General features: G+C 45.5%; 1 protein-coding gene across 3 annotated transcripts in view; it reads right to left on the bottom strand.

Annotated features, from left to right (window-relative positions):
* Positions 1 to 20,714, bottom strand: part of ADPRM (ADP-ribose/CDP-alcohol diphosphatase, manganese dependent) — a 390,622-nt gene that overhangs the window by 86,841 nt on the left and 283,067 nt on the right. Inside the window, exon 1 of one of the 3 annotated variants that reach the window (XR_009516969.1) lies at positions 16,534 to 16,661. The exons of the other annotated variants lie outside the window; for them this stretch is intronic. The gene's annotated coding sequence lies outside the window, so the exon portion shown is untranslated. Of the gene's footprint in view, positions 1 to 16,533; positions 16,662 to 20,714 lie in introns of those variants that run through there. 3 annotated transcript variants of the gene reach the window in all.

Raw genomic sequence — 20,714 nt, 5'->3', positions numbered from 1 at the left:
CTGGTGTCTGGGTATCTCCGCATCCCTTTTTGTCTCCCAAACCCAGGCTAGCTCTCTGGGAGTGGCCTCTTCATGTATTTCTCTTCATCTGAACCATCTGCAGTGAATTCGATTTCCTGCAGAGACTCTGACAGAGTACAGTTGCAGTGAACCATGCTTGTCACCCGCAGAGACCGTGCTGCTTCCCGTCCTGTTGAACTTGGGCAGCGTGGAAACTACGGCTTAGTACTCCAACTCATGTTGGGATTCACATGCTTTCTTCTGGGCGTCCACCTATAAAGGTTTGTCTTAATCCCTTAAAAATACACACATGCGTACTTGGCGATTCCTCGGCGGTTTTGCATCATTTCTTGGCTAAAAGGACTGGCCTCAGAGAGGTCTTCATAATTTCCCTTTTGAATCTGAGATGGACTCCCCAGTCCCCTCTCAAGCCACATCTTTATTTTCCTCTACCACGTGTCGAAAAGTTGAACATCCGTGGTGATGATGCAGTTCTGGTCTCTTCTAGGGTGAAGATTTAGTCTGAGATGAACTGGGAGGTTGCACCCTAACCTGAGCTATTCAGAAAAGTGTCCCCAGATGGAACTCAGATCCCGACTGGGAACGCCCTGCCTGAGCAACTGACCGAGGTGTCTGTCTTGCTTGTGTCAACGGGGTATAGAAGTCAGACCCTAACCAGCTTCCACAAGAAATTTCATCAGCCCTAACATGCCATGATTCTTACAGACTTAACTAAAGTTTCGGTGAGTCACAGAAAGCAGTAGCATCCCATTGTGCCCACATTCTGCCCCTCATTCATCTTCTTTCTTCTGCATAACTTCTTCCTCCCGATTTCTCCCCAGAGGCTCACGATTGCCCTTCCTAAAGCAGAGTAACTTCCCTCTGCTGAAGATTTAGCTCTTGTCTTAGATCGGGTTTCCTGGATGGAGACTCTGAGACAGAGAAGTTGTATGCAGGCTTTTTAGCGAGTAGCCTTGGGAGACACAAAAGAGTGAGAAAAGAAGGAGGCAGTGGGCAGGAGGAGATCGAAAGAAAGGAAAGGGGCTAAATTCCTCTCTGACAAGGAGTCAGTAGCAACTGTTGCATTATTCAAGTTGAAACTTCAGGAAATCCAGGTTTTAAGTGATTCTCAAAAGACTTAGAAGTGGCTACCGGTAGAAGGAAATAGACAGTATGGCTTCCACATGAGGCGAAGGACAGCAAATTAAAGACAACACAGATGCTCTCTAAAGATCACCTTGTTCAAACTGCAGCGCGCGTGCACATCACCCGGGATCTTTTTAAACGCAGATTCTGACTCAGTAAGTCTGGGGCCGGGCCTGAGACTCTGCATTTCTAACTAACTTCAGGCGATGCTGCTGACCTGCACCCACACTTGTGGGAAGACGCTGATGCCGACAGTGAGATCACATACCCGAGATCTCTGCAAACCCTGCTCGATGCACTAGGCTTCTCTGAGTCCCCAGACGCACTCCGCAGTGTCCTACCTCTACGCCTTGGGTCACACTGGCTCTCCTATTGGGAATGACTTTCTAGGCACTGCCTCCACTGTCAGAATTCTACCAAGTGACCCAGGGCAAGGTCTATTCAATTCATACTTGCCCATAAAGCCTCCCTGATCCCCTAAGCTAGTTGATCCCTTCTTTCACTAGAACCTTGCCTTACGGAACTGCCCACCTTCTACCACATCTCAAGCTGTCTGTGCACAAACCTGTCCTAGTTTGCTCAGGAATGTAAGGATCTCAAGGTAGGAGTTCTGTAATCTTCAACACTGTTCACTCATAATACCAAATACAGGGCTTCATTAATATGCAATGTTCTACATCGTTAGTTGAATTAAGTTGAGAAAGACTGAAGGCATTGGCGAGAAGTATATGGAAGCAGGAAAAACTTGAAGTGCCTTCTCCAGTGATAACTTTTTTGGCTACTTGATCTATTATTGCCCCTGAGGTCTCTCAGGAGAATTGGCTAGTTAAGGTGGTACATCTATAGCCAACTGATAAAAGCAGACAGTTTGTCCTGCGTGCCAACCAGTCCCTGAACCCGCCGATATGCAGAATGTCGGGGGTGGGGTGGGGGGAGGAGCATTCTGCTGATTGACTGATTTCCCCATCTTTAAACCATTTCTTTGGCGTGATTATATACATACACAATAAATATCCGTCTACAAAGAAGCAACTTCCTTAAAATTTATGAGTTATTTCTTCTATTCCCTTACTAACACATTTTCATTTTTCTCTGTCCTCAGTTTCTGGGACAAATCTAAGCCTATATTTAAAAAGAGCTGAAAAATGCAAACAAACAGCCCAAGATATGAAAGCCATTCAAATGAATCCAGAGTTTATTTTCATTACATTTAATCAGACTACTTGGGGACGGATGCTATTACATCAACTGATGACAGGGGAGAAGGCTATTCAACCTCTATTTTGTTCTCTTCTCTTCTCCATTAGGGAAATTATCTTCAAATCAGGAAGGCTAGACTAACCATGAGTATGAGATGGCTAAAGTCCCAAATAGGAAGAAAGCCACCTAGAGGACTCATCATCAGACTCAACGAATCCAAGGGACTCACGCCTTAGAAATTGCAGCCTCGAAACCAAAAGCATGTGCAGATGTTACTGAAGAATCAATACTTTCTCTAAACAATTATGATGGATGAGGTAGGTGACAGAACGTCGAGAATGTGTAAACACCGACCTGGTTTTTTTTTGGAAATGGGAGAAACTGAAATCTTTAAAATAGACATCTGCTCCCCAACAAAATCTCATAATGGATTATTTACATGTAATTCATTCCTTACATTACAATTATTTGTGAGCTGCGGTTAAAGAAATTGAAAATAACTGAGAATCAGAATAGGATCCCTTTAGAATTAGGCAAAACAAACCTCCTTTTCCTTTGAGTAGAATCCCTGGTCTGGAAAATCAAGGAACTAAAAGATCAAATACCTGTTATCTCAGGAAAAGATGTAGCGTAGATTTGATTATATTTCGGGGGCTGATAAACTCAACCAAACGCACTGCTGGTCAAGGAGCAATGTCAAAAGTCTCTAGGAACATATCACGGGGCTCTGTTTTTTACCCATTTCTGTTGAGCACATACCGAATGGTGAATTTTCGGAGGCATGTTGCAAGGTGGCCTCCCACGGCCCACTCCTGGCCTTTGCTTTTACAACTTCAGGTCATCCATTAGTTCTTGCTTAAATATTAACTCTCTGACTGTGACCCTCCCCGCGATTGCTGAAGCCCCCCCCCCATTCATACGCTTTCATTGCATTATGCAATGTCTAGAACCTCCGGGTTTTGCAAAACTTTCGCAAGATTCCGTTTCTTTATCAAACACCTTTCATCACTTCTTCAGATTCTCTTTTCTTAGGACCAGTGGGTTTACCAGGATGATAGACTGGCAGTGCTAACACTGAGGAAGTCCTGGGTGAACTGGGGTGAGTTTGTCACTCTAACCTGAGGAATCCTTGCCTCTTCGTTTGCTGTTTTAAAAAAACAGTAAAGGGGGCTTCCCTGGTGGCGCAGTGGTTGAGAGTCCGCCTGCCAATGCAGGGGACACGGGTTCGTGCCCCGGTCCGGGAAGATCCCACGTGCTGCGGAGCGGCTGGGCCCGTGAGCCACAACTACTGACAAAAATAAGTTCTCCTTATTTTTTTGATTTGTTTTTCATGGTGCCTGTCTTTGCACAATGAAACCACCTGCACATCTTATATTGAGGAAGCTGCCATAGAGAAGTCTGTCTTCAAAACACACTTTGGTTAGTAGAGTTAAGCAGAGATGCTGCTTGGCCTATGTGACACCCTGGGTTCCCTTCTAATGCCTGATAATCCACATTTTGCATAACTGCCCAAACCATTAAGACCACATCTTTCTTCCTTGGTCTCAGCAACTTTCCAATCGACTGTGGATCAGAAAAGTTTTAAGTGACTTATCAGATTCCTGGTAACAGTGCCTGAGGCAACCCTCAAGGCCACTTAAGATTCGGGTCACCAATGCCAGTGTGTGTGCTGGGAGGTGGGGTTCCTACAACAAGCAGTTCTCCGACACCAGTTGTGTGTTCTGCAATTCAGCCCAGTTCTGACACTGTCTACCTGGAGATGGCGTCAGATCCCACAGCTCAGCCCTACCTGAACCGTAACCTGCCAAGGGCATGAGAGCTGAACCCCGCCTCTCCCACCGCCCCCCTCTTTCGGGAATATTTATTACAGGCCTGTTTCATGCCCGGAGCTCTGCTGGTTGTAAAGGGTCCTCTGAAGGACACCTGGAGACTTTCAGGTGTAATTCGGGGATTTTGGAGGTCTTTAAAAAAATTTTTTTTCTCTTTGATCTGATACCACTCTCGGTGGATTAATGAGGGATTGTTTGGAGAAGCACCACCACTAATATACTAGTAGAGATAGATGATAGGTAGACAGATAGAATATAGAAGATAGATAGCTTTCTCTCTATGTAACTCCATAACTCTCTCTCTGGTCTGTCTCTATAGATATACCCACACCAGAGGCATGGCATGAATCTGGTCAAATACAAGCATGAGCTGGGCCCACGAGGATGAACAGAAACCCACAGCAGTTCTTGCGGCCTCTGAGCTGGGAGGGGTGGGCGTCTGCAGAAGCCGGACCCAGATCAGGGGGCTGAGCACCCACCCTTGGCCCAGGAGCCGGAGACGCTGCCGGAGGGGCCAGGGAGGGAGGAGTAGCTGCGACTGTGGCCTCCCACGGATGAGGCGAGAGGGCAGAGCAGCGACAGCAGGTGGAAGCTTCCACGTGGCTGCCGTTCCTCCTCCGCCCTGTGTGGGCTCTGTGAGCCCATCCTCAGAAACACCCGGGAAGAGGAGTTCTGGGGAATACTGTGCAGCCTCACCAAGCTGCCACGTCCCCGAGCCTCCAGGCTTCGTGAGCTACAGGGACGTATCTATGTGACAGAGAATGGGAAGACCTGATTTTTGCAGGTAGAGGATGTTCTAATCAGGTAATTGGCCCTTCCAGCTCTTGTCTTTTTTCAAAAACGAAGGGCTACAGCCTCCAATTAAAATCAGCTAACATTTCGTGAGTGCTTGCTATGTGCCAGGCACTGGTCTGAGCATCTTCTATGTAACAGCCTCCTCGCTGGCCTCCCTGCCTCCACTCTCGGGCCCCTACAACCCATCCTCCACACAGTGGTTTTAAAACATCAATCGGATCATGTAACTCCACTGCTAAAATCCTCCGATGGCCTCCCTTTACGCCTGAAACAAAGTCCAGGCCGTTTCCCCTGGTGCCAGGAGCTCTGGCCCTGTCTCCTTCTGCAACCCCATCTCTTTCCATGGAAACCCCCTCCATCCAGCCTCATCGGGTTTTCCCTGTGTCTCAGAACACGAGGCTCACTGCTAATGTTTCGTTTGCTTAGATGGTTCTTCCCTGTTACCTTTCTTTTCATCTTTCAGATCCCTTTAAGAATAGGCTCTTGGGCTTTCCGGGTGGTGCAGTGGTTGAGAGTCCGCCTGCCGATGCAGGGGACATGGGTTCGTGCCCCGGTCCGGGAAGATCCCACATGCTGCGGAGCGGCTAGGCCTGTGAGCCATGGTCGCTGAGCCTGCGCTCCGCAACGGGAGAGGCCACAACAGTGAGAGCCCCGTGTACCGCAAAAAAAAAAAAAAAAAAAAGGAATAGGCTCTTTTTCAAGAGGAATTCCCTAATCAACATAGAAAGGGCACACATCCTTCTTACTGTAGCCCCATCACATGCTTTCTTTTCCTGAATAGAAGCGTCACTGTCTGAAATGACATCACTCATTTCCTTGTCCTAAGTCTCCAACCCCACTAGAAGGTAAGCTTCAGAAGGACAGAGACTTAATTGCCATTCCTTCTTATGGGACAGGAACGCTGCCTACCACCGACTGTGTCTGAATAAATATTTGTTGAATCCGTGATAAGTCTTCACAACAATACTAGAAGATGGCAGTGTTTTGCCCTCAGTTTTACAAAGATCTGAGGAATCAGACAGATGAAGTCATTTTCTCAAGATAATCGGCTGTAAAGCCGTGGAGCTGGAGTCTGAACCCCTTCCTGTCTCTTGCCTCTCAGCCACTCTAAGATGAAAAGTTATTCTGAACAACAGCTCAAGTTATTCAACTATTCTAAAGTTACCAATTGTGTAGATATTCCCTAACTTCTTAATGGTTCAAAATAACTATTTCTTCTAAGAGACTTTGTTGGTCTTTTATAACCCCACCCCAACCAATACACACACTAAACACCATTGCTCAAAGTTAGATGTTCTGGGGATGTTTTGTTGAGAGTTACTTTAGCAAAGGAGGGTGTCTGATTTGTCCTTCCTTAAATATCCTTGATTCAACTCCATCTTTGACTTTGTTTCTCTTTCCTTTTGCATTCTGTTTTGAATGTATTCTATCTTGTATTTCAGGCTACCTTCAATCTTTCTTTATAAGGTGGGCCTACAGAACATAAATAGCTGAATGTGTATTCCTGAGGGATGTACTCAAGCTATATTATTCTGGGTAGCACTAACATTCAATGTAAGTAAAATAATGAGATAAAATTTGAGTTTCAGCATTAAGAAGTCAGAGGGTTAGCCATTAAAAGTGATGATCACAAAGACTGTAACACTGCAAAGATGCTGACAGTATGAGGTGAGGAGGAAAGACGGGTGCAAAATTTTACATTCAGTACTGGTCAGAACAATTCTCAAAAGAAGACTGGAAGGAAATTAAAAATGTACTCTATTTTGTACAAATCTGAAGTATGCAGATTTGAAATGGTGTGATATACAAATATAATATCTCACTTTACAAAATCAAACTTCATGATTACTCCATTTTAAACTATTACGGAAAATCTAAAACATACACAACGCAAACAGAATAAGGTAACAAACCCCCATTCACCCACCACCCAACTTCAACAACTGTCTTCTGCCAGTCTGTTTCATCCCTGTCTCCACCTGTTCTCCACTCTTCTTGAGCATTTATTCGTTCAATTTACGTATGTTGAAATGCACAATGTATGATTTTGACATCCACGTAAGCCATTCCTATGATTCCAGAAATTTCCCTAGCATCCCCTTCTAGTTAATCTTACCCCAGCAGAGGAAACCACTGTTTTGAAGTTTTCCACAATAAATTCGTTTTAATTATTCTAGAACTTCCTCTAAATAAAATTATAAAAACCACACTTTTTTGTGTCTGACTTCTTTTGCTTCTTTGTTGCCTTCAAAATTAGTTCATCACTCTTTTCTGAAATAGGTTGTGTAAACTTGGTCTTATTTCTTCCTCAAATATTTGATGAAATTCTGTAGTGAAACCACTTGGGACTGAAGTTGTCTCCATGTTGAGGTTTTTCATAACCAGATTAGGTTTTTTTGGTAGATCAGAAGGCTGTTTTGTGTCCATTTTGATAATTTGAGTTTTTTAAGGAACTGGCCATTTCATCTACACTGTCAATTTTGTTGACATAAAGCTATTCACAGCATCCCCTTTTAATCCTTTTGATAATTATACAATCTGTAACAGTAATCCCACTTTCATTTCTGAGACGATCAATTGTGTTCATTCCCTTTCTTCCTTAATCAGTCTTGTTTGGGGCTTAGCAGTTTTGCTAATCTTTTGATCAAAAGAACTAACTTTTGGCTTTGTTGATTGTTTTCCAATTTCATTGTTTTCTGCTCTTATCTCAATTATTCCTTTCTTTCTACTTATTTTCAGTTTATTTTCCAAGTCTTTATATAATTTCTGAAAGTGGACACTTAGACAACTTATTTTAGACCTTTCTTTGTGTCTAATATAAGCATTTACAGCAATAGATTTCCTTCCAGAAAGGCCTATGGTAAGGGAAAGAGAAAGGAAAGCCAAAGTAGTAAATTCCTTGGGTGAGCAAAAGGGACCGGCACTCAGGACAGCAGTGGAAGGATGCAATTTGGGCTAGTGGTGAAATGCTTTCTTCATTACAAAAGGAGGGGAAAAGGAGAAGGTGGGTAAAAATGAACACTTACAGATTTGCTGATGGGAAGTTGAGAGCATTTCTGCCTGATGACTTACATTTTCTCAGTAAGCATGAGGGGAGATCACCCACCAAGAGTGTGTGGGAGAGGAGAGGGTGGGAAAGGTATGAGCAGAAAGGAAACTATTGAAATAGTCATCTCAGGGTGTGGAGAAGAGAATATAGCAGTGAAGGCATGTATTAGGCAGAATGGAGGGCTGCCATGGGGATAACAGCTGTGACTTTTAAGGCAAAGAAGTTAACCCGGATCTGTGATTTTCTACACAAAGCTCAGCTGCTCACGTGATGGCATGGACAAGGCAGGAATGTGGGGTTCCACCATGGCTGGAATTTACCATGTGAGCAGGACAGTGAGATGAGGGGAGAGGTCAAGGGACTGGGAATATTTGCAAAGACGTGATTATTAAACTAATGAACCATGGTTTGGTAGCTGGGTGATTAGAAAAGTGAGGATAAGATTTGAAAGTCCCCATGAAATCAAAGGATTGTAGCATTGGGGGAAACCAGAGTAAAAGACCCAGAAATGTTGATTATAGGGTTGAACTCAAAGTTCGAGTTTTGAGGGAGATACGGTTATGGGGGGTGAGAAGGATTAGGTGTGACCACAGAAGACAGCAGATGATGTAGAGTTAGAAGATATCTTTGGTGGTGATGAATCAAGGGACTGAGGGGCCAGGGTGCTGTTTGGGTCATTGCCATAGATGTTCTTCTCATCAAGAATGTTGGCAGGAGTAGAGGGGACAGGAAGACTGTAAGACCTGACATCTTCAGTGGGTGATGGGCAGTGACTGGCAGGCTAATAGATGGCAGGAATGAGAAGCGAGAGAGAGTACGAGAGCTGTGTAGCATGAACTTGAAATAAGAAAGAGTTTTTGTAGGAGGGAGAAGAGCCAATGGTCTGGAGGTGGCAATGGCGAATTAGGAAGACACTGAAATTACTTCCTGACCCTGAAGGCCTCAGGCTGTGAAAGAAAACTCAACTCCTGCCAGAGTGGCCTTCAGAGACACCAGGGCTTTCAGAGGGTGTCCAGCACCAGATAAGGAACGTTTCAAGAGAAGACTGAAGTTAGAGGGGAGATAGCTGGTCTTAGAGTGGGTGTTCCAGAGGACACAGCGACAGGATTTAGGCAAAGCACAGGGGGGGAATATCGACCCAGATTTGCAAGTGCAAAAAGCTAGGACAAGACTGGGAAAGGGAGAGGTGTGAGAGATGAGTTGAAAAGGGTGGTTAGGACCACAGCTGTCAGATACGCCCTAGAATGTCTTTTATGGAGCGTGTATTAGTTTTCCACTGCTGCTGTAACAATTTACCACAAACTCAGAGCTTAAATCAACACAATTTATTACCTTATAGTTCTGGAGGTCAGAAGTACAAAATGGGTTTCAATAGACTAAAATCAAGGGGTAAGCAGGACTGAGTTCCTTCTAGAAGCTTTACGAGACAATCCATTTTCATGCCTTTTCCAGCTTCTAGACACGGCTTGCATTCCTTGGCTTGTGTCGTTTTCCTCCATCTTCAAAATCAGCCATCTCTCCTGTTCTGATTCTTCTGCCTCTCTCTTCTCCTTTTAAGGACTCTTATAATTACACTAGACCCACCTTGATGATCCAGGATAATCTCTTTATTTTAAGGTCATCTGATTAGCAATCTTAAATCCCCCTGGCCTGGAACATAACATATTCAAAGGGCCCCAGGACTAGCAGACGGACAACATTTTTTTTTTTTTAAAGATTTCTTTTTAAAAAAATTATTTATTTATTTATTTTTGGCTGCATTGGGTCTTCACTGCTGCACGCGGGCTTCCTCTAGTTGTGCCAAGCGGGGGCTACTCTTCGTTGTGGCGTGTGGGCTTCTCATTGCGGCGGCTTCTCTTGTTGTGGAGCACAGGCTCTAGGCGCACCGGCTTCAGAAGTTGTGGCTCGCGGGCTCTAGAGCGCAAGCTCAGTAGTTGTGGTGCACGGGCTTAGTTGCTCCACAGCATGTGGGATCTTCGCGGACCAGGGCTCGAACCTGCATTGGCAGGTGGATTCTTAACCACTGAGAGGATGTGGACATCTTTGAGGGCCCATGATTCTGCCTACCACAGTATCTTGTCCAGGATGAAAGGATATGTGCAGCCACTTAAAGGAGCCATGCCAAGCAGAACAAGAAGTGATGGAAGCTGGGGAGGTGAGAGGGAGGTGAATCAACTGCTGCTTGGTTTCCAGGGAGAGAATCACAGTGGCCCAGGAACTGTTCCAAGACCTCAGCATCCAAGGATGGAACCATGCTGTAAAGCACTGGTTCTCAAACTTTACGAGCATCCAAATCATCTGCAGGGCGTGTTAAAACACAGAATGTTTCTCCCTCTCTCCATTTCTGGCTCAGTAGGTCAGAGGTGGAGCCTAAAATCTGCATTTCTAACAAGTTCCTAGGTCATGGTGAGGCTGCTGGTCTGGGAGCTGCACTTTGAGAACCATTACCCTAATGTGCCCTTGCTCAAAAATTCTGCGATTGAAGATAATTTGTGAGTGTGTGTGTGTGTGTGTGTGTGTGTGTGTGTGTGTGTGTGTTGCATGTTGTGCTTTTAGAGCATGGATTTCAGAACCCATCTTGAACCCCAGCTCCACCACTAATTTACCATAGAACCTGTCTATTCCTTAGTCTCCACATCTGTAAAATGGGGAGAATGACAGTACCCACTTCATGAGGAAAGTTATGAGGATCAAATGAATTAATAATGTAAAGCATGCCCTAATGCCATAAAAGTGTTAGCTATTAGCTATTATTTAAGAACTTGATCAGCCAAAAAAGAGGAAGAACTAGAGGTCTTTAAAACAGAAGGACTTGTATTCAGGGAATTGGTTACACAGGTGTTAGAAGAGCTGGGAAGTCAAGATTAGTGACAGTGGAGGTCACCGCTACTGTAGGGGTGGGACCACAGAAGATGTTTCCAGAGCTCAGAAGCTGAGGCAATAGTGGGGGCTGTCCAGTAGAAGCAGAGTAGAGCGAAGGGTGGGAAAAGGTCTGCCAGCGAACTGTCCACTAACTTACTCATAGATCTTAGTTAGGGATAAAAAGAGAAAAAGGAAAACTCTTTCTGCAGAGTCCCCATAATCCCAGTTATCTCATTTGTTTCAGCTCAAGTGTAGTTCAGGCAATCCCCATTCATTTCCCTCTGTTGGAACGAGGAACTCAGCAACAACATTTAGAGCAGACACCAAGAGAACATCTCCTCCCACATACAATCTGCCCTTGTGCTCAGTTCTGCACAGGAGACGTCATGAGACCTTGCACACACACCGGAGTCCTTCTGGGGCTCTGAGAGTGTGTGCTGGGGCTCCCTGGGGAGAGGCCCTCGCCGCATGTGGAGGAGACCAGAAGGTACTTGGTGAGACGCAGCACGTGGAACAAACCCGAGAACATGGAAAGAGACAGTTTCAGGATGTGTCTGAGGCCGGGAGAATTGCAACGTCTGCCTCGTTGGTTTTCTTGAATATGCTTCAGGAAGATCATTTCTCTCCAAAGGGCTTTGCTGTGTTTCACGAGCAAAGTGTCTCCTTGTGTCACTGTGATGAGTCGCCATCGTAGGCTGTGAGGCATCTTTTACAGGGGCCATCATTCCTGATACTAGAGGCTCATGTCGGAAAACAGGGCCACGTGAATGGCACTTGGAGAAATGAAGACATTGGCATTGAGAATGCTGTCCTTCCGGGCAGCTGTCAAATCAATCTGAGTGAGCTGGGCCTGGACCTGGAATCAGGTAGACCTCAAGGTATGATCCAGACCAGACAGGAGCAGGACACCAGAGTTAGGGAAGGAGTGGGGCATGTGGGGATTTGACACATGGGTGGGCGCACACTGGATGCAGCCTGGAAAGACCCTTCCCACACTCAGCCTCCTGTGATATTGTGATTTATAATAAGAAACATATATTTTAGTCTTCACCCAAAGAATTCCTGGCACAGGGCTCCTAATAATACCTTTGGAATTTCCTAAGGGATAAGAGCCATAAAAGTGTCTTCTGTTATTTATAACAAGCCCCTTTCAGCCAAACCAGAGTTTATGTTAATGAGGTGACTTTTTGGGGAAGCCCCTAGGGATGGGGCTGGTTGCCAGGGGAAACAGCCACGTGATCAGAGGGTTGGAATTTTCAGCCTCCTGTTCCTTCCCCATCTTGACCTCCAGGGACAGAAGAGGGGCTGGAGAATTAGTCCAGTCACCAAATAGCCAGTGATTTAATCAACCATCCCCGTGTAATGAGGCCTCCATAAAAAAATCCAAACTGAGGGGTCTGAAGAGCTTCCAGGCTGATGAGGGCATGGAGATTTGGGGAGGACGGCGAGCCCAGAGAGGGTGTGGAATCTCCGCGCCCCCTTCCCACACACCTTGCTCTCTGCATCTCTTCCATCTGGCTGTTCCTGACTTATATCCTTTGAAATAAACCAGTCATCTAGTAGGCAAACTGTTCCTGAGATCTGTGAGCCATTCTAGCCAAGGATGGTACTTTAGGAGACGGTTGTGGGAACCTCTGATTTATAGCCAGTTGGTGACAACCTCGACTTGCGAAGGCGTCTGAAGTAAGAGCAGTCTTTTGGGACTGAGCCTGTGAGGTCTGTGCTAACTCCAGATAGACAGCTTCTGAATTGAGTTAACCTGGTGGCAGAGGATTGGAGAACTGCCCAGCATGGGAAAAACCTACACACCTTTGGTAACCAGAGGTATTGAGAGTCTTCTGCGAGCAGACAGAACACAGAGGAGCTTTCTCTTTACATCTCCCATGGTCAAACAGCGAGGAAGATGTAGTGATCAACCTTTGGCAGGGAGGCCAGGGACAGCGTCTTGAGATTAACAGGCAGACGACAGAAAATTCCGTTTGGCCCGTGTTTTTAGAGATCTCTAAATTTCTAACCAGAATCTCCTCTACCCTGTGATCTGTTGTGAAAGTACTTTCTTCCACTCCATAGATTCTGGAATCAACCTTATCCTTAAAGAGACCAAATAGAGAAATTCCTTTATCAGTATTGCTTTAAATCCCATCCACGTTACATCTGCTTATCCCTCCAGGCCCTGCCTCTCTCCCTGTGATGGAGTCACTGGCTGTTACCCACTTGGAGGGTCTGAGTTTCTTGTAATTGGCCCTAGATGCCCATCATTGGCTTAGATGCCCACCACTGGCTCTTTGCGTCCTGCAACTAGACAACCCCACGGCATCCTGGACCTCCTCTGCCACATGCCCTGTCTCCCTACATGTTATCGATCCTAATTCTGAGGCGGAGCTCAGACTTTTGATGAATGGTACCTGTGGTTTGCCCATATTCCCCACACCTCCCACTTTGAAATTGATCCCCAGGTTGAGACCTACATTTTCTCTCATGTCACTGAAGTTGTATGCCCGGCCTCTGGACTTGCCACCTTCATGTTTTTTAGGAAGATGTAACAGCTATACTAGAGCTGAAGTTTGGGAAATAACAGCTCTCCCGCACTCCCCTCAGGGTACCCAGTGACTGCAGGACCCACAGGTGTGCTTTTGTGTCTGGGTCTCTACCAGCTAAAAGGCGTTGTTCCCCTTCAGTGTGGGGATCCCTTTTGGCTGGAGAATGGCTGGGATGGTCCCAGAAAGAACAGAAGTAGCTCAGTGACCAGGCCACGGGTGAACCAGGACAGAACCCCGAGTCAGGAGTGGCACACGTGCTTTTGGGTGGGTGGGTCCCCTGTGTTAGGTTTTATGGAACTTTAAGCGAGGCGGTAAATTGACAAGATGCATGTGGAAACTGGGGAGGAGAGGGGGTCCCTAGCAGCTACACAAATAACTCCACAGCCCAAGAACTGGAAAACGTGAAGTTGTCCCTGAATGGTTCTGTCGAAGATGTTGGCTACATCAACTAACCTCATCAACTAACCTACATCAACTAACCACTTACTGAGACAGTAAGTGCCTGGAACAGAGCAAATGCTCCACAAACGGAAGTCATCAATAATGTGATTATTATCATCAGCTCTTAGAGTACTATTCCCTTTCAGAGAATGAATGTGGAAATTGTCATAGTGATTATTATTAAGCATCTCTATAAGAACTTTCTGCTCTCTCTAGGTGACACTAGCTTTTCCCAGGTTTGGGGGTACTGAGCAAAATGTATTAGGTTTCAGATGAACCCCAGGCCCTCCTCCGGGAATACTGCTTAGAGCTATACCTCTTGCATAATTACATTTGTTGAAAAGTCGGAAGCTATGGGGTAGAGGGAAACACCACTGGGTTCAGAGCCTGAAGGTGACTTGGAATGTGTAGGGGGTTTGAGGGATTTGGGGCAGATCAAGGGGAGGTGACACACAAGAGGCAGTAACATACAACAAGCTGTACTGGGCAGTTGCAGGAAGGGGAAAATTTTCATAGGGAGAGAGCTCAGAGGCTTAGGGGCTGCCATCCAGAAGGGGAGGAGGGCAAGCAACTCCAGGGTAGGGGGCAGTCAAAGAGGGGGCTTGTATCTAAGGGTTGTCACTTAGCAGCAAAGTGGGGAGTCTCTGGGCCAGAGAGCTCTGAAGGGCCAGGGCAGCGTGGGGTCTTCATGGCTGGGGGCTTACCTTGTCAGTTGCCGATAGATGTGGGGTGAGGTTTCCTGGAGTATGCAAAGAGGCAAGCTCTAAATGGCTAAAAATTTGCTTGTTTGGGCTATTTTTAAAACAATTGGCTGTGCTGCCTGTAGGGTGCACACGTTGTCAGTGTCTTTAGGTGACGGCATGGCCACCACTGGAGTCTGGTGCCCAGTCAATACTACCACTGGGCTGCCTTGGTTCTTCCCTAACATGCTGGGGCAGAGCGGACTCTGAGCCCGCCCCCTGCTTTCCTATGCAGCTCGCAGTGGGGCAGTTTTCACCGGGATGCTGTCTCCCATCTTGCAGTCTTTCTCTGCTTGGCTCTGGGGTCCTTCTTCTTTGGTCACATTTTTCTCTCCACACACAGAAGCCTTCTTGTACACTGCCCCCAACAGTACATGTAATCGCCTCTCCTGGGACCAACCCCATAATCTCATATCCAATTCACTGTCTGCTTTCTTATTTCTTTGTCGCCTTCACTTTACTCTTGCCCAGAGCCCGTCTTCCCCTCTCAACACAGTTCATGTCTCCCAATATGCCAGGTTGGCCGCAATCCCCTTCCCGCCTGTATCATCTGAACCTCTGCTTTCTCTGCCTGTTATTAACTTCTTTATCTGGGAGCACATCTCATTTATTATTAAATTTCATTTACACAGAAAAAAAAAATATTGGATGTGTAAAAATTTGAGTTTGGTGCCAGTGGGCTTTTGAGCAAATGGAACTCAGCCTACAGTGAAGAAATAACCTAGCGACCAACAGACAGAGGTCATCTTTGGCTGATTTATTATCACAGAATGCCAAGACGATCATTTCCTGGCTGTGTCAACTTTGGAAGATTTCCTTAATGTCTTTGAGGCATGGTTTCTTCATCCATTAATGGGTGGCAACTACCTCGAATATTTACTGAAAATTAAAACCAAGGATCCAAGCCCAAGAATTTAAAGCAACTTCATAGCCAGTCATTTTTGTTTGTTTGTTTGTATGTGGCCATTTTCTTTTCACTTGAGCAAGTGAATGTCAGGTCTTCTTTTCTAGAAAGTCTTAAAATGAGAGGAATGGGGCCCTGAAATTGAACCTGTTCCCCCATCTCACCTCTTTAACCCTGACATTGAACACGTCATCCTTACCCACCTGCTGCTTAAACTATGGAAAAACAGAGGATAGGGAAAAGTTGTCAAGGAGAGGAGGAGGAATACGAGAGAAAAGGGGTGGACACAAGGAGGGTCCCAAGGGCCCTTGGCACGTAAGCAAAGCCAAAGAAGGAAAATTAGCGAGACTCAAAAGCAAACCCAGGTGTGGCTCTGTCCAGCTCCCCTCCTGCTCCAGCCTCATGGATGATACACCTTTGGACACAGAGGGTTGGTCCTCCTCACCTGTCACTTCCCCACCATCCCTCATCTGTCCTGCAGGGGCAGGACTTAGTGTAGGGATCTGTCCAGCTGGCTCTCTCCTGGTCTGAGGGCATCAGTAGCATGTTAATAGCACTGCATTTCCCCTTATTCCAGGGTTTCCCAACCTCATAGCTCTTGACATTTTGGACCACATAATTCTTTGTTGTGGGGGACTATTTTGTGCATTGTCGGATGTTTAGCGGCATCCCTGGCCTCTACCCACTAGGTGCCACTAGCACCTCCCAGAGTGGTGACAACCAAAAATGTCACTAGACATTGTCAAATGACCTCCGGGAGGAGGAGAGGGGGGCAAAAGCATGTCCAGTTGAGAACCACTGCCTTATTATACTCTCATTTCTGTTTTTTGTTTTTTCTGTTTTCTTCTGGGATAGATTAAAATCCAAGAAGATGAAGTCTCCAGCCAGTAAAGCACTTTGCAGGGCATCTAACATATAAGCGCCAGCTAAAGGCAACACCCCTGTGATGTTTGCTTGAAGACCCCTATTAGAAGTAAGCACTCTTTCCTGAAAATTCTTAGAGCACTTTGTCCTTTTGTCAACTTACCTTTCATGTTGCACTTGTGGGAGTGAAAGCTCTGATAGCATCATCATCAACATCATTAATCTTCAAATCTCTGCAGAACCTAGCATGATGCTTGCAAGGCAGTCGCACAGTGGTTTACTGTTTGGCCAGCACGGATTCCATGCTGTTGGTTTTTGTTGCAAGCGGTGCTCTATCTCATTCCTCTCCGAGTCTCCGGCTCTCTCACAGTCCTGGCCCAGATGCAGTGCTCTGGACCTGGTTCTTGAATCAATGTGTCTCCTTGATGCTCTGACCCACTGATGTCTGGTATCTCCAAACCTTCACAAAGTCTCCATCTGCCAGAGGAAAGCAGCTGTATCTCCCTGGAGCCAGAATCCCACCACTTCTCAAAAGTTGGCTTTGTTTTGTGGGCCAGCCAGCACCAATGTTAAAAAACATTTTTCAGCAAAATCTAGAGCCATGATATTCCCAGCCCACCGGCAGGGTTCCCTCACAACAGAGCCTTCTTCCTATTGGCAGGGGAGAGAAAATGAGAATCATGGAAATTTAATATCTTCACATTATGCAGATCTGATTTAATCAGAGATGAGGGTGAAGTGCAATAAAAACTAAAGTTTCATTAAGTTTATGACTTTCACACTGTTATGTCAATTATTCTGTTTCCATGGCCACCAGCGGTAACAGTCTCAGCACGATTGTTTCCCCACAGAGAAAGGAACAGGAGAAAATGGTAAGAGACCGGACTGAATTTCCCACCGACAACCTTTTCCTGTGTTGGAGGTTTCTGGAAAGGAGTAAATCAAGTTGGGAGAGTCTTGAGGATTCCTTCCCAGAGGAAAGCCAGGCAAAGAACGGAAAGCCAGGAGGGAGGCCATGTCTGTCTTCTGGTTTTCATTTGTTCCAAGAAAACTCTTACAGACTCTCATCTTCCTGGAGCAATTCGACCCGGGAATATTGCCACGTGTCAAGCGGTCAAGTAGCAAAAGTGAAGGGCAAGAGCTTAGCCCACGGCTTGCCAACATGATGGGCCATCCCATTCCTTGTGCACTTCTCAAGGATTACCACATGAAACTAAATTTGTGGAAGAGGGTGGGTAGCATTTATTTAAAGGGCGGATTATATGGCGGCTACCGCTTCCACACGCTGCATGCGGCACGAGGGTACAGGAATCAGCAAAGTGAAATGTTGACAAGTTGCTGGTGGGAAGTTAGCTGGTAGATCCCAACATAACTGCCCCCATGTTGCATGACTCATGGATATTTAGGGGCAGCGGGGAGCTCTACATGGGGAAAGAGAAGACGGTGGCTACTTGGGTAGACTTGACACTGGGCAGGCTGTGCTGATTGCCTGCTCGATATCTATTCCCATTCTACCCTTACTCACAGACCGCTCCACCAAGACTGCTCACCCCTCACGTTCCCTTCCAGCTAGGGGCGGCGATGTGACACATTTCTGGCTGGTGACAATCAAAGGGTACATGGGAAAATGGCTTTTACTTTCCTGATTGTAGCAGACGATTTTTGTGCCTTCCACCACATCTCCTCCACCCACCTCTGATTTCAGGCACAGCTGCGATGGGCAGCTCCAGGCTCGCTGCCATCTCAAGGGCATGCTATGACATTTCTTAATTTTTGTGATTTAGGGATTTCTTTGAAGCCACAGACGTCTACTCAGCTCTCATCCTGGCACAGTCAGGAAGATCAGGGAGCTTAATGCCTCTGGGGTTAACCCACAAACAATGAGGGATGGCAGCCCATGGATTGATGCCGCAGCCGCCTGTCCTTCAGATAGAAAAGTCTAGGAAGCATTCTGTATGCTTTTCCCACGTCCCCAAGGAGCTGAGCTCCTTAACAGCGGTAGAGCACCCTTTACTGGCTCCTCCTTCCCTGTCTCACTCTTACTATACTCAACCTTACTCTTTTTTTTTTTTTTTTTTTGCAGTACGCAGGCCTCTCACTGCTGTGGCCTCTCCCGTTGCAGAGCACAGGCTGCAGACGTGCAGGCTCAGCGGCCATGGCTCACGGGCCCAGCCGCTCCGCGGCATATGGGATCTTCCCGGACCGGGGCACGAACCCGTGTCCCCTGCATCGGCAGGCGGACACTCAACCACTGCGCCACCAGAGAAGCCCTCAACCTTACTCTTGTTTCATGGCATTACCTGCATGCACCCAAGTCTTTATCTCAGGCTTTGCTTTTGCAGAAACCCAAACAAATACATGGAGATACAACCAAAACCTGACCATCATCAAAGCAGGACTCAAATCTCTCCTCCTCCACCCATTCTTCCCCTACTATCTTTGTCTTCACATCACATCTTTGTCTGCCCTCCCTCTAAGCTTAGTGTCTATGAACAGCTTTGTCTGCCCTCCTTCTAAGCTTAGTGTCTATGAACAGCAGTTGACCTCTCAGTGTGCAGAAAAAGGAACCCTCTTACACTGTTGGTGGGAATGTAAACCGGTACAGCCACTATGGAGAACAGTATGGACATTCCTTAAAAAACTAAAAATAGAACTACCATGTGATTCAGCAATCCCGCTCCTGGGCATATATCTGAAGAAAGCCATAATCTGAAAGCATACATGCAATGTTATTTGCAGCACTATTTACAATAGCTAAGACATGGAAGCAACCTAAATGTCCTTGACAGAGGAATGGATAAAGAAGATGTGGTACATATATACAATGGAATATTACTCAGCCATGAAAAAAACCAAAATAATGCCATTTGCAGCAACACAGATGGACCTAGGGATTATCATACTAAGTGAAGTAAGTCAGAGAAAAACAAATATCGTATGATATCACTCATATGTGGAATCTAATTTTTAAGAAAGATAGAAATGAACTTATTTACAAAAGAAACAGACTTACAGATATCGAAAACAAACTTACAGTTACCAAAGGGGAAATGTGTCAGGAGCTTGGGATGAACACACATGCTACTATATATAAGATAGATAACCAACAAGGACCTAATCTATAGCACAGGGAACTCTACCCAGTACTCTGTAACGGTCTATATGAGAAAAGAATCTAAAAAAGAATGAATCCATGTGTATGTATAACTGAATCACTTTGCTGTACACGTGAAATTAACACAACATTGTAAATCAACTATACTCCAATAAAATAAAAATAAAATAACTCAAAAAGTTGACCTCTCAGTCACTGTGTAGAGTTGCCCACATAGGTATTTTCTCTCCAAATGAATCTAAGCTTCCCTAGGACATGGATGATCCCTTAATACTTCTAAATATCTCCTACCAGTTAGCACAGTTCTGAGCAAATGCCCACTGACACTCTATGACTAGTTCATGGATTAGATTTGTAAAGTTGTGCATTAGTTAAACCAATGGATAATAATGGGGGAAAATCTCATTTAAGGTGGGAAATAATTTGGCTTTAAGGAATTTCCTACTTACTCACATGGATATATCTAGTCTAGAAAGATGTTCAGACACCAAGTTTTCTTTATCTCTTGTTGCCCTGTCATTTAAGAACACAAAATGATGTCTCTGAGTAAAGTAAGTCCATTCAGCTGAACAGAACTAGATTCTGAGATCAATATAATCTTTGACTAACTGCAGTGTACAATTAGTGCCCTGAGAATTCTTACATTACCTATTTCTTAGGTTTTTTACCCTCCAGTTTAGCTCAGTGGTGTTCCAGTTGAATGATGATATTCTTTTGCCTGCATCCGCCTCATTTTCAACTTCAACTCTGGTTTCTGCTGTCAGTCCTCTCAATCACAGACTCAAGCTACATTGGCTTCTTTCTTCCCCTCACATAAGTGACCCCATTCATACTTGGTCACTGATCTCACTCAGGCTTCATGTTCATAAAGACCATTTTTATTTCACCTCTGAGGCTCTGGGCAAATCCTTGAACTTCTATCCTGAGACTCATCCTTAGGTTTGATGAGGAAATGATGCAGATAACTTCGTACAATGCCTGGGACATAGTAAACACTCAATACAGAGTTTTTTAATTTTATCATTGGTTACCCTTTCAAGAATATCCAAATGTCTTGAACACATCAGGGACAATTTTTTTAGGAAGGCAGTATTATAGAGTGGTCAACAGTACAGCTTTGCGGAGAGGAGACCCCAGGCTCCAATCAGAATTCTGCCAGTCTCTGAGATGTCCCCCAGTGATTCTCTCCTCCTTGTAGTCATGCCCTTGTATAGGAGTTCCCTCCACTG

The sequence above is a fragment of the Delphinus delphis genome, chromosome 19 (genome assembly GCF_949987515.2).
Source record: "Delphinus delphis chromosome 19, mDelDel1.2, whole genome shotgun sequence".
Lineage (NCBI taxonomy): Eukaryota > Metazoa > Chordata > Mammalia > Artiodactyla > Delphinidae > Delphinus > Delphinus delphis.
This window is presented reverse-complemented; position numbering and strand designations above follow the sequence as displayed.